Raw genomic sequence first — 17015 nt, 5'->3', positions numbered from 1 at the left:
CCAGAAGCTAAAGATTAACCTGCCGCTTAGCACATCCTGCTCGGAGGATCTCTGCAACGTCCCCTTCCTGATCCTCCCCCATAGCTAGCCCGGCCTTGGAATGTTACACCGCCCTGGCAGTTAGCCAATCCTGTGTTGCCAGGTACCTTATCACCTTGTCACTCAGTGCCTAAACCAATTATACACTGTCAAAGACCCCGCTGCGTAGGCAACCCTGCCCCCCTTTGTTCCTGCTGCATATATACTGCCATTCCAAAAATAAAGTTTGAGGCTTGATCAGAATTCTGTCTTGCCTCCATTTCTCTGTGCCCCGTCCCTTCTTTTCATCCTCCACAGGTCCTCCCTCTCCCCACGTTGTTGTGCCCCACGGGTCGGGGCAGGGAACCTTTAAAATAGGGGTAAGGAACCTTTTTTTTTTTCTGCCAGGGACCCTATGGATATTTATAACATCATTCACAGGCCTCACAAAATTATCAATTTAAATATTAGCCTGCTATATTTGGTCAAACATTTAATTAACTCACTGCTAATGCCTGGGCAGGGCCAGACTAAATGATTTCACAGGCCTTATATGGCCCATGGGCCAGACGTTCTCCACCCCTGCAAACTTGAACTTTCTATGGTAAGGAAAATATTCTATATGTACACTGTCCAATTGAACTTTTTAAAAAATATGTATTTTATTAATTTTTTTACAGAGAGGAAGGGAGAGGGAAAGTTAGAAACATCGATGAGAGAGAAACATCGATCAGTTGCCTCTTGCACACCCTCCACCGGGGATGTGCCCACAACCAAGGTACATGCCCTTGACCAGAATTGAACCCGGGACCTTTCAGTCCTCAGGCTGACGCTCTATCCACTGAGCCAAACCGGTTTCAGAAAATTGAACTTTTTATAGTGAGGAAAATATTCTTTATGTACACTCCCCTATGTGGTAACCACTAGCCACATGTAGCTGCAGAACACTGAAAATGTCCCAAGTACAATGTTGGTCAATACTGAATTTTAATTTTTATTAAATTTTATTAACATCAATTTAAATTTAGATAGCCAACTGTAGTGTAGTAGTGGCTACAGTATTTATTTGACAGCAAACTAGGTTTAATACATCTTTCTGCCACTTACATGGTGACCTGGTTAGCCTAGAAGCAAGGTTCCCAGGAGATATCCTTATCTAGTGGGAAGTACAGGGGGTCTCTGACAGTCCTCCTGTGTCCTTCATGCAAATTAGAAAGTGTGTTCTGGAGCAGATGCAGCTGAAAGCACAAGGCTTGGTTAATGGCAGCCTCAGCCAGACACCTTTGGATGGTGAATAGGAGCAACAATACACGGTGATCCTGAGAAGGATGCAGGCTTGGAACTTCATAAACTTGACTTCAAATTGGTATCCTTCCTCTTACTTAATATATACAGGGTGTGCCCCAAAATGTACACACACTTATTATACATTATTAATTCTAATAGGCTAAATCTGAAAAGAAAGAAACATCATTGAATTACCAGCTGTTAAACTGTCTACACAGTTTTTGGGAAACACCCTGTACGTATGGAGCACCTGTCCCGGGCATTAGTGTTTCAAAAGTAAACGAGACAAGGACAAAGTCTTTGCTCTAAGAAGCCAAAAAGGAGTTAGAGGATACACAAAGAAAACATGTAAACAAATTAATAAATAATATAGCTAGCAGCATAAGACAATAAAACAGACTGACACAATCTAGAATACTTAAAAGCTCCTTCTAATCATCTCCAAAGACCTTGGAGAAGGGCCTTCAAGCAGTGGGAACAGCCGCTACCAAAGTCCTGGGGCAGGAATGATGGCGACTGTTGAAAAGGCAGAGAGAAGCCAGGGTAGCTGGAGGGGAGTAAATGAGGGAAGCAGATGTATGAGGTAAGATCACAGAAGGAGGCTGGAGCCAGAGCAAGGGTGCCTGGTAGGCCAATTGGAAGGTACTGGGAAGGCAGCCAGACAATGTTCTAAAATAAATCAAGTCATTTCATTATCGGCCTAAATCCCTGCACAGTTTACTACTTGCTGTATGATCTTGGGCACGTAATTTGTCATCTCAGAGTTTGGTTTCTTCATGTATGAAGATATAATTCTACATGACTTAAAGGAGAGAAGCTTCTAGCATAATGTCTAATGTACAAACTATGGTAGTAATTTTTAAAATTATATATAATGCAGAAAATAAGCTACAGCGTACAGGGAATAAAATAAAAGATTTAAAAACAGAAGTTTCAAGATTCAGTGACCTTTACCCCTCAAAATAGATCCTTTACAGTGAAATTATGTATAAGTGAGTGGGGTACTTTGGAGTCTTAGTAAGAAGATGCATTGAATATCAACTAAGAATTTGCAGGACTAAAATAACTCATCTCTCATCTTAGTCACTATGCTTTCACCTTAAACAATCACTTTCACTGAGGTCACCTACTAGTAACATCATATATTCTCTCAGGAAGAAATCACTAATATCTATAATTTACTGACAATTTCAAAGTAATATTGAACTAAGTTAGCTCCACTTATTTTATTCTTAGTGCACTTCAAAATCAAAGATCCATAAAGAACCTGCTGACTTTCTGTGCACATTATAATGCAAAATGGAAACATACATTGCTTGCTCTAAATCTGACAAACCTGAAATGCAAATTGAATCACTGAGGAAGATTCTTCATGGATCAGGGTCCTTCCCAGCACATATAAGGTTCTACATGCCCCCTGCCCCCTACCATCACCACCACTAACTTCTAGGGCACTTTCCCTTTCCTTTTATATGAGAGGATATGCAGGCTGACCGACCCATCACACATTTTTTCTTTAAACATGTCGTCAAACTATTGGTGAAGAATAATAGATGCATCACTTTAGTATCCTCTTCCAGTTGTCCTTTCAATCCTTCAATTCTTCAAATGGAGGTGCCTTTCTCCTTGGAAAGTTGGTTTATCAGATCCTCCTTTTCTTCCAGCCTCCTTAGAAACTCATCTACAGAAGAGTTCATGTAGTAAGTTAATCATGGTTGTCCTCATACTGCCTCCCCCACTTAATTGTTAACTTTAAGGTCAACTCAGATGATTCCTACCCACATATACCTGGAATTTAGGAATGGTTTGAGAGTCCAGTTATTAGCAAAACCATGGCAATGATCCTTTCCAGGACTCACAAGACAGCCCTAATAAAGAACTGATGTTTAGTAGTAAGTATGAGTCAATAACAGATAATATTAGCTATCACTTATTGAGAATCATCTATGGAGTAGGCACTTTATGCAAATTATCTAGTTTAATTATAGTAACTCCTTGATAATGTAGGTATTATATAACCCATTTTGCAAAGGGAGAAACAAGACAGCTTACTTAAATGTAATTGAGATACATGCATAGCCAGTAATTGGTGGAGGTAGATTCAAATTGAGTTTTTAACCCTGTAGAACACATCCTTTCTTCTATGCCATGCCCCTTGTTTATTATGTGTGGCTTTATCAAATTCTGACTATATAATTTCTTAGGTAATTATACTTCTTTGCCTGATTTGTAAAATAAGGAAAACAATAATAAAATATTGTTAATGAAAATCAAATGAGTGTGAACTTATTTTACAGACTAATTGCTAAATAATTATTAGAAGTAGTCATTAATAGTAGAGAATGTGACCATGACAGGAGGAAATTCTATTACACTCTAGTCTATACTCTCTGATTAGCTTATTTCATTAATGATAGAAATGCCTTGGTTATTAGACATGCTACTAAAAGATGATCCAATCCTGGACAAAGACAGCTGTTTTTATAGTGTAATTAGTGCAATAATAAAGCTCCAAATATTTATGATCCCTATCCCTCTTACTACAAAGGGGTTCTAAAACTCTCATTATAAGGAAGCATCTGTGTAGGCTAAAGTAGCAACTCCCAAACCTGTTGCTCTCAGGAACACTTTATATGCTTAAAAATTATTGAGGTCCTAAAGAGATTTTGTTTATGTGGCTTTTATATTAATAGATAATGTATCCAAATTTAACATATGTATTAGTTGATGTTGAAATAATAATAATAATCTTAATGCTGTGTTTACATATAAACATAAGCTATATTTTTAGGGGGGAAAAACACTATTTTCCAAAACCTAAAAAATTAGGTGAAAAATGACATTTAAAAAAATTTTTACATTTAAAAAAAAAAATCTTTTAAATTTTTTACATTTTTAAAAAAATCTCTGGTTTAATAAAGTCAGCTGTAATCTCATCTGCTTCTGAATTAAATCTATATATTACACAGTTTTGTTGTTGTATCTGAAGAAAATCCAACCTGCCACAGATATGTAGTTGGAACAGGGCAATGTATTTTGATAGTCTTTTCAGATAATTGTGACTATTTGCTACTACATCAAAATCCAACAAATAGACATTTCTTAGTTGCAATATGGAGTAAACCATATCAATGATTTTTTTTTACTGTTACATTAAATTCATTGGTCTATGTTCAACTTTCAGTGGATTTTTTATCACACATTATTATGTATCAGCATGCAGTGGTGATTTGAAAAATGTGTGTTCACTGAATCATGCAGATCTTCAAATGTTGACACATTTCATTTTACATAATATAAAAAAATCATATTTTAGCATCACCACTGGTCTCGTCAGAAAAAGCCTTTATGACTTGAAAACCATCAAGCTTGTGATGACATGTACGTTTTCCAAAATCTAATTTTTGCCTAAAAGCTCCAATTTTATTGAAACCAATATTGTCAGTTATTTCCTTGAAGTGACAGGCTCACTTTATTTTTTGAGAAATATCTGCCAAGTATCTAAGTCTGAATTAGCACAGTTTGTTTGTCGATCATTCTTTCAAGTAAATGTGATCCTCCTTAAAAAACTGCTAGCTCAGCTCAGAACTGAATCATGTGTCACAGAAGTGCTTTATGCATCCTTCTGGTTATATCTCACAGAATACTAAAGAGATATACACTCAGGGTCAAAATGTAATAAAATCATTAACCTCAATGCCCCTTAAAGGGGTTTTGATAATCCCTTGGGGGAGGAGGGTCTGTAGACCAAACTTTGAGCATTTCTGGGTGTAAATATCATATTTAAAAGGATTCTGAAGACATGCCAATGCATCAGGGGATTGAGACCAATGTATCATATATTACAGACCCAGGACTCATTTAACATGACTTCACTGACCACATTTACTATTAGAACTCCTTTAAAAGCAGGATATGATAAGTTGGTAGGGAAGAGCATGAAAAAAATACTTTGATGGTAGTAGCAAAAAAAATCTGGAGCATAGACCCAATGAGGAGAGAGGAGGTTTGGATAGGCATATACAATACTTATAATTATATTCACACAGAACCCAAAAGGCAAAGATAAGAACTAAAGGAAGAAAAAGACCCTACATCCTAAATAGAATTATCATCTCAGACCCACTTTCATTTCACTTACATGCCAATTTTCTTATAAAAAAATGGTGAGTGAAAAATTAATGGCAATAATTAGGAGGAAATAGGCAATGCCTATCAAAGTAAATTTTACACACTAGTTCCTTCAGAGCCAGATGCATAGGATTCTCCAGCCTTGTCTCTGGACTGAGGAGTATACACACAGACTACATCATAAATGGCACAACTAGGGGGTTTATAGCAAGGCTGTGCTATGTACCCTGTCACCAGCACAGGAAGAGTCCTATTCAGTGTCCTTGCTGGAACCAAAAACACTTTTATCTTCTAGATTTCCATATTAGCAGTTATGCCCGTTCATTTCAGTTTAGCTTTGTCTGTAGATTTAGAGGTATCCACTGGGAAAGGATGCAATACAGTCTAATTGCTTTTTATTCACTTTCTAAAGTAAATGCCTCTGGGCATCAAGAACATAATGTTTATTTTCACTGACCTAGAAATTCTATCTCTGGGAATATATTAGTAAAAATAATTCTAATTACAGACAAACATCTAGCCACATGCTGTGCATGGCAGAGAAATAAGTCAAGTTACAGGGCAAGGTTAAGTAAACTTAACCTCTACTTGATGGGTTAAAAGAAACTATTATAAGTGACTCAGATACAAAAAAGCTTATGATAAATTGAAAAAGAAAACCCCAAAACAGATTGTGTGAATATAAAAGGGCCACTAAACCTGACAAGGGAGGCCTGGATGGTAGGCCTAACAAACTGACAGTAACCTTAGAGGATCATCTAAACATAAAAATTCCTAAACCAAAGTTGCTCAAGGTGGTTAGTCATATAGCTTCCTTGACAAAGGTCACCATTTACTGTAAATGAGAAAGTCTATTGTCTTTTTGCATCTAAGATAACACAGATCCATTTCCTTGACTCCTCAAGACACAAACACAAAAGCACCAGACCAGAGAACCCATCACTGCTATTTTGTTGCCTGCATGTAATCTCTAAGTGCTGTAAATGTTAACTATCCTGTAAAAGAAGCATGTGTCTCTATTTTTCTTTTTATATAACCCTCCCTTTTCTTTCTCCTGCCCATTTCATCTATCATCAGAAGATTTCATGTAACCCTCCTTACATCTCCTCCTTTTATTCTAATGTACAAAATAAACTGCAAAACTGCCATTCTCTGGAGCATTTTCTCAACCTTTTGAGACTTTGCTTCCTGGCAATTATCATCAATTTGGCTCAAATAAACTCATAAAATTATCTACAGGTTTGGACATTTAGTCAACAATTGCTACATTTAAAAGATTGGGAAAAATGAAAAAATAACACACACACACACACACACACACACACACACACACACACACACTATCAATAGTGGTTGACTATAGAGAAAAACCATGGGACATTTTTCTACTTTTAACTTACCAAATGTTCATGGGGCACCAACAAGAAGCAGGCATTGCTCTAAATGACTGACATACATCAGGGAACAAAACAAAGACCCCCAACCCTCATGTAGCTTCTGGCAGATGGAGACAGACAAATAATTATATTTATTATATCAAATATGTAGTCTGTTTTAAGGTATTAAATACTATGAAAAAGAAGAACCCGGAGAAAGCATGTAATATGTGCTCAAATGTCACCTTCCCAAAAAGGCATATCCGAACTTCCCCTGGATAGCTGATTAACCCTCATCTTCAAGGCTTGCAGAATGAATAGGGGGTTCTAGACAGAGGAAATAGAGCATCTAGGGTGGGAATGTACATGGTTTGTTCAAAGCAACAACAAAGAAGTTGATTTGGCCAAGGCAGAATGAGAGCAGGAATAGTAGTAGGGAGGTGAGAGAGATAATGAGGCCTAATTATATGGTCCTTGTAAGTGGACAGACTATATATATATGGGTTCATTATTAAAAATGAGGGGAAAAGAGGCCTATTTCAATGAGATAGATCTTATAAAATATGTCTTGTAGGTGAACAGCCCCTACAATCTTTTGATTTTGAGTGCTTCCAGCAATTGCATATTGCTTTTCCCTTTCATGCAAGAGAGCTAGGCAGGACCTCCCAAAGTGGCACAGAGTTATTCCTTCTCAGACAAGAGCATGTCTGTACACAAGGGTATATCAGAGGCCTCATTCTTCCCCCAGAATCTTAAAATGCCCACTCAGGCTCAGTAGTTGGTATATCATCTCAGCTGGTCCCCCACCAATCTGCTAGGATTGAGGTTCAGCCATGAGTGAAGCAGTGTGTATACTTACTGTTCTCACTCCATAGCCTTGTCTTCTGTGCTGTCAGGTCATTTGCCAGCTGAGTTACTTTATATAGTTTTACATTTGCTTCATTCAAGCACTCTTTATACATACTCCAGAGCTTCTCAGCATTAGCCTACAAGTTGAGAAAGAAGGGTTGGACATGGCTCATAAAATCCATGCTGAATTAGCTGTATGATAAGGGAGGGAATGGGAAGGAGAGATTTCTGGGACCCTTGTGCTCTCTTCTGCCCTGAAGACAGCAGCCAGCATTGGGAAACTATGTCTTCTAACTTAAGCAATCACTATAAACTTAGGGTCTGGGCCACTAACAGACCTGAACTTCTCAGACTATATGCGTCAATAGAGAAATTCAACTCTCTGGATATTGGACCCTCTCCAGAATTCTTTGTTCTTTTGGGAGGGAACATGTAAATACTGATGAAGTACGGAATCACTTCCCTAATTATATTAAATATTTAACCATCTTCTTTTCCCACTAGAATATAAGTTCCATGAGAATAAAAATTCTATTTGATCACAAATATATCTCCAGTGCCTAGAATAGTGCTAAGCACATATTAGGAGCTCACAAAACAAGGGGTAGTTACAGAAGGAAGGGAGGCAAAGGAAAGAGGGGATGAAGGAAGTAGGAAGGATTGCCAAAGAGCTTACCAAGCAGGAAGGGAGAAAGTAAATAGATCTAAAGCAGCAATCTATATTTAAAAAAAAAATTTTTTTATTGATTTCAGAGAATAAGGGAAAGGGAGGGAAACATCAATGATGAAAGAGAATCATTAATCAGCTAATCAGCTGCCTCCTGCATGCCCCTCCTGGGGATTGAGCCTCCAACCCTGGGCATGTACCCTGACTGGGAATTGAACCATGACCTCCTGGTTCATAGGTTGATGCTCAACCACTGTTGTCTTAACAACAGAAATTTGAACTGTCAAAGTATATGCACCCTCCTGATCATGAAGTCTGCAGGCTCAAGATAACCCTATTGGATTAATACTTCAATCCCAAATTGCAACTTCGAAGAACTGTTTTTTCAGAAGAAGAAAAAATTTGCCATTTCATCTTTGCATTTCTACATATTTAGGTTACTAATCTAACCACTTGCCACACTCTGAAAACTAATGCCAATGACTGTGAAACCAACAATTCACAAGACCAAGAGCTGCCAAATATAAGATGGTAATATCCTCTTTACTTAGCTTTAATTTGTATTCTTATTATTAACACTAGGGGCCCAGTGAACAAATTTGTGCACCTTGAAAGGAACTGTGAGCCACATGGCTGTGGTGTGCACAGGGGCAGGTCTTGGCCCATCCTCTGTGCCCCTGGCTGGTCCCTCCCACATGGATCCCTGTCCCCTGTCTGCTGGCAGCCCTGCTCCCACCTGCTGATGTGCTGCTGCTCATACCCACTGATGGCGCAGAGTGATTTGGGCTGGTACCAGCAGCAACTGCAAACAGGGCCAGTGCCATCAGTGGGTGTGAGCAATGGCCGCTGCCCTGATCACCCCTCAGGAGCAGGGGGAAGTGGAGAAGCCCTCAGGGGTGATCAGAGCTGGCAGCCACTGCTCACACCCACTGACAGCAGTGATCGGGACCAGTGCTGGGTGCCAACAGCGGGTGTGAGCAGCGGCTCTGGTGCCAGCATCAAGTACAAGTTCCGGGTAGGACCACAGCACGTGGGAGCAAAGAATTTTCAGTAACCATCAGAGGCTTGCCCTAATGACAGCCACCAGCACCCCACCTTGGTCTAGCGCCACCTTGGTCTAGTGCCGCTGATCACCTGCTCTTCCATTGCACTGTGGCCGATACCCACCATGGTCCATGCTCTGGGGCCTGCTGCCGATGCCCACCATGTTCTGCGCATGCTTTTGGTGTTCAGCACAAGTCATAGCGACCAGTTATTCAGTTGTTCAGTTGTTCCCCCATTCAGTCTATTTGCATATTAGGGTGCAATAGTTCTGTGGATTTTACAAAACTGTTTTTTGTGTTTTGCTCCTTACACGTATTAAATGTCAACCCATACTACTTCCTCATGAGATTTTTATCTCTAAAAGAAAGAATGCTATGGAAATGTCAGAATAGGAAGACAAAGAAGGGATCACCTATAGACATTTGGAGAAATGGTGAACCTGGTGGTAAATCTAATAATCTCAATGTTAACCTAATATTTATGATAGAGCAATGGCCAAGGATCAGGAACATATAAAATATGATACCAGGTTTGGTCCTCTGGTGAACCTCTGCATTAGCACATATCCTGGAGATCTCAACTGAGGTGTACACTATTGAAGAATGATTTTTTTAAGCTCATTCTAGTGACTATTCTAAACGTTTTATGAAAGACTAATAGATTATATCTCCTTATATCTCCAAGCCCAAGTACATTGCTTGATACAAATAAATGTCTGAGGCACTCAAATTATTGCAGACTTTAATGAGAGCCTGGCCATCATTCCCACTAAAGTTTACTTAGAGGTCATAGTCGAGCTCTCCTTATAAACTCCAACATCCTAATTTTTTTTTTTAACTTGGTTAGAATCTTATCCACCGATTAGTAAGCAAATGAAGAGCCAAATCAAGTACATGCCCATTAGGAAGCCAACGAGGAAAGTCATATAGTTCTAGTTCACAGATGTCCCAGAGCACATCCAGGCTTGTTGGGGGTTGTGAAACCACACCTGGCAGGTATTGCATGGCAGCTTCTCACACAATGCCAGCAGCATCACACAGCTTAGAGCACTGACTGATGTTAAATGCCAGGCTCATTCTCCAATGCTATCAGAAGGAAGCGAGGCTAGTGACAAGTGTGACAGTGTTTGGATGGTCTGGAATTTGTAATTATGTTTTGAATGCTGAATATGTTTGTTCTCATTTATGAAACTTGGCACACTCATTGTTTTCCTCACATTACTCAGGAGTTCAGGTTGACTCTGTTTTATAAATGAGAAATGTGTTAAAGAGGCTGAATACTTTTTGCCCAAATTCACATAGCTAATAAGTGTTGGAATTAGTATTTAAACTGCTAACTGCCTGTGCCAATGCAAAAAAAATAAAAATATCAAATACTAGATTCCTAAGATATGAATTAGTAATCACAAAGAAAATTGATGTCCTAATTGGCTCAAATTGTCAAGAATCCTGGGTCCCAGAGGAAAATGAATAAAAACATGATAACTGTTAATCATTTTTATTTTATGTTGTCTCCAATAATAGGTGACCCATTAACTGGGCCATGAGGAACACATCCAAATGTGAGAAATGGCACTTCTGTTTATGGCTCTGAATGCAATGCTAGGCACCTGTTTGCTTAGGGTGAAAGAGCACAGATCTCTATAATATGAGTTAGTCAATGAAATGTGGAAGTGGCAAGCAGAGGAGCCAGGGATTCCCCAGTTTTCAAGAGATACCTGTGTGGTAAAGTAGGCAGCCACCTGGGCAGACAGAAAAGGCACTGGCCCTTAGACGTTGCTTCAAAAGGTTGGTATCCATGGATCCTGCTCACCATCAGTACAGTGTTTTCACTTCACAAAGTATTTTAATATACAGGATCTTCAAAGATAATGAGATTGTTTCTCTAAAGGTGGCCTGTACAAGAACATAACATTCAAAGGGGTTGTACCTTCAAAAGAACTTCACATTTAAGCATAAGGATGGCCAATTTTGATACAAGAAAAGAAGAGGTTAATGGAAAAAATGCACATTCATCTTAAAGCTGGTTCTTAAAATAATGCATAAAAATGCTGCCTCCCAGAAATGCAGGAACCAATGGGAATTCAAAATAATCAAAATAATTGTGAGATTGCCTATAACTTCTAAATTTCTCCGGGCCTCTCTGTCAGCATAATATGCTTTTGAAAATGCTTCCGTTTCCAATGTACCATTGAGTATTGGCATTTCTGGCATTATAATTCAGGAAAGATGAAATAAACAATTCAAGGAAAAGTTCAGCATAATGTGTGTGCCTCTGAGAGTGAAAAGAATCGATTTATCCTACCAACAGATATTTGAGGCAGCAGCAGAATGTGGTCACCCACAGATACACACAGGATTTAGAGTTGAAGCCCACGTATGACATATAATTGTGTGACCTTTTAAATAAGTCACTGAACCTATGAGCCAAAGAATTCCCAAAAATTTGTGAAATTCCGCATGTTTAAAAGTTAATGTTGGTAATGGAGTGCACAGATTACATGAAACATGTAGTAAACATGAGTAAAATAAGACCTAGTTTCTGCCTTAGAGATGCTTTCTTCTTAAGCAAAGTTAAAAAGCCATAATGTTTTAAAAGGCCCTAAAAGTGCTACAGGAATTCATAAATAGATAGATTTTAATATGGGAAGTTGAAATTGGGCATTCTGTGGAGCAGGTTAAGTTTAAAAAAGGCAGATGTTTTAAGATCACTTTTAAGTGGGGGCATCATTCAGTAAAGCCATGTCTAGAAATATAATATTAATATGGACACTGGATAAGATGGACTGGCAAAGAGAACATCAGAAGCAAAAAATAGTAATTTAGGAAGCCACTGCGACAGTCCAGCTGATAGGTAATGAGAGTGCTACATGTCCCTGGGAGTGGACTGCAAAGCTATAAAACCAGAGCAGAATTGACCTGCTGCAGTAATTGATTGGAAAGCAAAGAATAAGAGGAAACAAGTAATCAAGTACAGGATTTAGAGCCTGGATGTGGGAAGAACCAGGGTGCCAGGAGCAGAAATGTACAGAGGAAACACCAGCTTCAGGAGAAAATTTTAAGCTTTGTTTTAGAAATGCTGATTTTAGAAACAGAAATCACAGTGTATCTTTGAAAGAATAAATAAAAGGGAATACTTTTGTTATTGTTGTTGTTGTTAATCCTCACCCAAGAATATTTTTCCATTAACTTTTAAAGACAGAGGAAGGAAGTGGGGAGAAACAGAGAGAGAGGAACATTGATGTAAGAGAGATACATCAATTGGTTGCCTTCCACACGCTCCTGGACCAGGGCCAGAGAGCAAAACTGGAGCTCAGGTATGTGCCCTTGACCATGAATCAAACCCACAGCCTTTCAGTCTGTGGACTGATGCTCCAACCACAGAACAACACAGGCCAGGGCTAAGGGAATGCTTTTAAGGAAAGTGGGGGAAATAAAAGACATTGCAGGGGTTAAAGGAGTGAGGGGGGAGTGAGGTATATACGTCCTTGTGGAATGGCCCCCAATGAGCCACACCCTCAGGTATTCATACTCTGTGTATACCCCTGAACCTGACTTGTAACTGATGGGAGACTACAGAGTCATTTACTGCATTACAAGTATAAGTCTGTCTCAGAAAAATTTCTGCAGCTTCTGCCTTGGTTTCTTGGAATATGTACTTGGTCTTAGTGCCTTGAATTGCCACATAAGAAGTCCATATTCCCTGTGGCTACCATGTTGTGAGAAAGCCCAAGCTAGACACGACGAGAAGTCACATGGAAAAAAAGATGTCCAACCAGCCCCCAGCTGTTCTAGATATCCCAGCCCAGGAGTCATACGTCTGAGTGAATAAAAATTCAGATGACTCTAGTCTCAACTATCATCTAAACTAAACTAGTCAACTCCCAGAACCAGGAGAGGTAATAATAAATCATTGCTTTAAGTTACAAGGTTTGGAGGTGATTTTTTATTCAGAAATAGATAGAACACTATTCTTTGGTCAAGGAAACAAATTAAAGCATATATAGACAGACTGAGCTTTCTTCTCAAAATCCAATCACTAGCCCAGCCTGTGTGGCTCAGTTGAGCCAGGAGGTCACGGTTCGATTCCTGGTCAGGACAAATGCCTGGGTTTCAGGTTCAGCCCAGTCAATGATTCTCTCTCATAGTTGATGTTTCTATCTCTCCCTCTCCCTTCCTCTCTGAAATCAATAAAAATATATTTTTTAAAAATCATATCTTCTGATAAGGATTAAAAAATCTAATCACTATTACCTGAGAAAAGTTCCTTCTATTTTAGGGTGAGTGTTTTTTTTTAATGGCTGAATAATAGTTATGTGAAAGAATATTCAATTATTTGAGATAAAAAGGAAATAAACAGATGAGTGAAAAGAAAAATTTAACATAAGATAAAGAGAGAAATTTTACTGAATGGTTTTGAAGTTATCAATCTCATTTTATCATGCCTTATTTATTGAAAGGAAGGGTTCAGTAAGGCAGGATTAGAATCTGAGGAAGGATTTTGCTTACTTTTTAAAAATAAAGTAAATTTTAAGAATAAAGAATTTAGAAACAATAAAATTCTAGAGAAGGTTGGAAAGTATAAAACCCATGCCTAATTAGTATGGATTTATGGTGAACCTATCCAGCAGTTTTATGATTGCATGACTTCCTACTGAAATGTGTAGGAACAGAAGCATCCCTGAGGGTAAACAGGAGGCATAGGGGAATCCAGAGAAAGTAAGGTCTTGTAGGACCTCACTTGATTTGAGGAGGCAAATGAAGCCTACAGAGCATTGAGAAAGAACATTTACTTGCTGAGTTAAAGACAGAATAAAATACAGACTAGACAAGAGAGAGGAGAAAGGGAGGACCCAAGTCCTCACTAGATTTCTATTCTAAGATAATTCGGGGTGGGGTGTCGGGAATAGTGTGGGGTTAGGAAAAGCAGGATGTTTGTGTTTCTTTCTACTCAATGTGGTCTTTAAAGGGGATTAATGGTAAACATTTTAGGAGTTACTCAGTATCTCCATGGATATACTACATGTTTCTGGTCATAATCCATGAAGATCAAGCTTTACTGTTGGTTGGTCTCTTTCCCGGATGACTTTACAAATTTTGCTCACAAGGAAAATGGTGCTCTTCTGGACAGAAAGCAAACCTCCTCTCAACTGCCAGAAGGTAGGGTGGTCATTACCTGTGATCTGATGTTAGTCATTTGAGATGAGCACTTATATAGATTCACAGACTCAGTGAAGAAAGATGTCATAAAACTTTTAGTGCTGGCTGGTTAAAGAGATGCCAGAGGACATGAGGGAGAAAATGTTCTTTTCAGTGCAGCTGTTTTTTCAGTGCAGCTGTTTGTGTCCACATTCATTCAGACATAATTAAGAGGTATCTGTGCCACCCTTAGAGAGTGCTTCCAACACAAAGCTTTTTGTCAAGAGAGACATATTACTCACATAGCTAGCAACCTTACTTTTCTAGCTACTAACTTATGGCATCACCAGACAGAACTACAAGAAATGTGCACTGGAGTTCTAATAAAACTAGAAGCCATTGTAAGGCTACATTCAGGTGATGGCCATATGACCTTAACAATGACCCCTGAGGTTAAACCTGACCTAATCCATTTGAAGAACTATAGCCTCCATCAATAAATACCGCAAGTCACCAATCTGGCTTATTTTCCTTTATCCAATTCTATATTTTAAGGAGGGCTAGGAGATATTTATTACCTTGTTATGGGGTGACCCGCAAGAGACGACCACCAGAGGCAGAGATAAAAATTTATGAGCCTTTATTAAGCTGGCCAACAACTACAGTTGCAGCACTTCACCGCTGTAAAGGTGGAACTGCAGTGCAGACCATGGGTGTTGTAGCAAATTTATACTCAGAAACCACAAGAGAGAGTTAGGATAGTTACAATGACAACCCAAAGGTTACAAAAGTTATTTCAGCCATTTCTAAGAAACTCAGGGCACAGGTGCAAGGCCTGGGCTCGCTTGGCCAGAGCTTGAACTGCCACTGCCCTCCAAACTCCAACTGACCTATTGTTCGGTGACCTACTCCACCTCCCTCTGTCCCAAGGCATCCTGTCTCCAGGCAACGGAGGAGCTGTGCAATGTTTGCAGCCCAGAACAACCTTAACTCGGGTCATCTGCTCAACATGGTCATCCACTTCTAGCTGCAAGACACTCTTATCTTTTCCCTGTTTCTGTTTGACTTACAGATCTTCTACCTGGCTTTTTCTATCAGCCAGGATATAAGCATGTCTCTTCTTCAAAGTGCAGTATGGCATTTTCCATATCCCTGCAAAGCTTCTGTAATTTCGTTTCCTGTCTCTTTATTTTCTCCAGCTGGCCAAACTGCCCCCTCCTGTCTGACCAAGCCTCCCATTCAAGTCTTCCAGTTCTTGGGTGAGGTCAGCTCTGTCCCTCTCTATTTGGGCTTGAATGGTCCTTCTAACTTCTAGCTCCTCTTTCAAATGCTGTATTTGAGTCTATAACAATAAATCATATTGACTTTTACTAAGACCTTGTGGCATATTTCGTAGTCAAGAGCTTTACTGTATATATAATTTTTAATTTTTCTACAAGTAAGGAAAGTAACAGAACACTTTTGGTTCCTATTTAATAGTTAAAGAAAATAGAATACCCAGAAACTTTCCTCCAAATCAGTAGTAAGATCAGAATTAAAATGTGCAGTTCTGCCGAGACCAGTTTGGCTCAGTGGATAGAGCGTCAGCTTGGGGACTGAAGGGCCCCGGGTTTGATTCCCGTCAAGGGCATGTACCTTGGTTGCGGGCATATCCCCAGTAGGGGGTGTGCAAGAGGCAGCTGATCGATGACTCTCTCTCATCAATGTTTCTAGCTTTCTATCTCTCTCCCTTACTCTCTGAACAAAATCAATGAAATATATTAAAAAAAATAAAAATAAAAAAATAAAAATAAATAAAATGTGCAGTTCCTCCATATATTCCAGCCCTTGGTGATGAGAACTTCACAAGTTATATATATGAAGGGGAAATTTTAGCAAAGAGTACTTTCCAACATAATATAGAACACCTTTCACATAACAAGAAAAAAATTGAAAGACAGCTGATAAAATATAACATGTTGCCTTTTATATTAATACCTCCTTTATCTGAAATTAATTTACCTAATAATCTCAAATATTAGGAACTCGGGCAAAAATCTGATCAATAGAACGAATATTAAGCAACTTACTCAAAAAAAACAGTATCAGTTTAATCTGACACACAATCTTGGTGAACTTGGTTATTTGGTTTCTTAATCTGCAGGCAATTTCAAATAGCAGATTTGGAATAGCAAAGTAGAATTGGTGGAGGAATGGGAACTACTAAAGAGAGTAGGAATCTGAGACCATTAAAGGAGGAATTATTAGACAAAGAAAAGTAGTGATAAAAACTCTGAAGCCCAAAATTCTTTTAAGGTAGAGGCAAATAACTCTAGAAATCCTGATAGTATCATTGTAATACAGTACAACAAAGCCACTGATGTTCATTAATATCACCTTAAATAATTAGGCATAGGGAGGGTAGGAGGGAAAAAAACAGAATCTATTTTAGAATATGTTTTCCTTTCCATTACATAAGAGTACCACGACTTACTTAGAAGCCAAAACCGGTTGGCTCAGTGTATA

General features: G+C 38.8%; 2 protein-coding genes across 2 annotated transcripts in view; both read right to left on the bottom strand.

Moving 5' to 3' along the window:
- Window positions 1-17015, bottom strand: part of CIP2A (cellular inhibitor of PP2A) — a 561728-nt gene that overhangs the window by 382016 nt on the left and 162697 nt on the right. The gene's annotated exons all lie outside the window — the stretch shown is intronic.
- Window positions 1-17015, bottom strand: part of MYH15 (myosin heavy chain 15) — a gene marked incomplete at both ends in the record, with an annotated part of 196140 nt that overhangs the window by 100831 nt on the left and 78294 nt on the right.

The sequence above is a fragment of the Pipistrellus hanaki genome (assembly GCF_964339955.1).
Source record: "Pipistrellus hanaki genome assembly, chromosome: 2".
In the NCBI taxonomy this organism is placed as follows: domain Eukaryota; kingdom Metazoa; phylum Chordata; class Mammalia; order Chiroptera; family Vespertilionidae; genus Pipistrellus; species Pipistrellus hanaki.
This window is presented reverse-complemented; position numbering and strand designations above follow the sequence as displayed.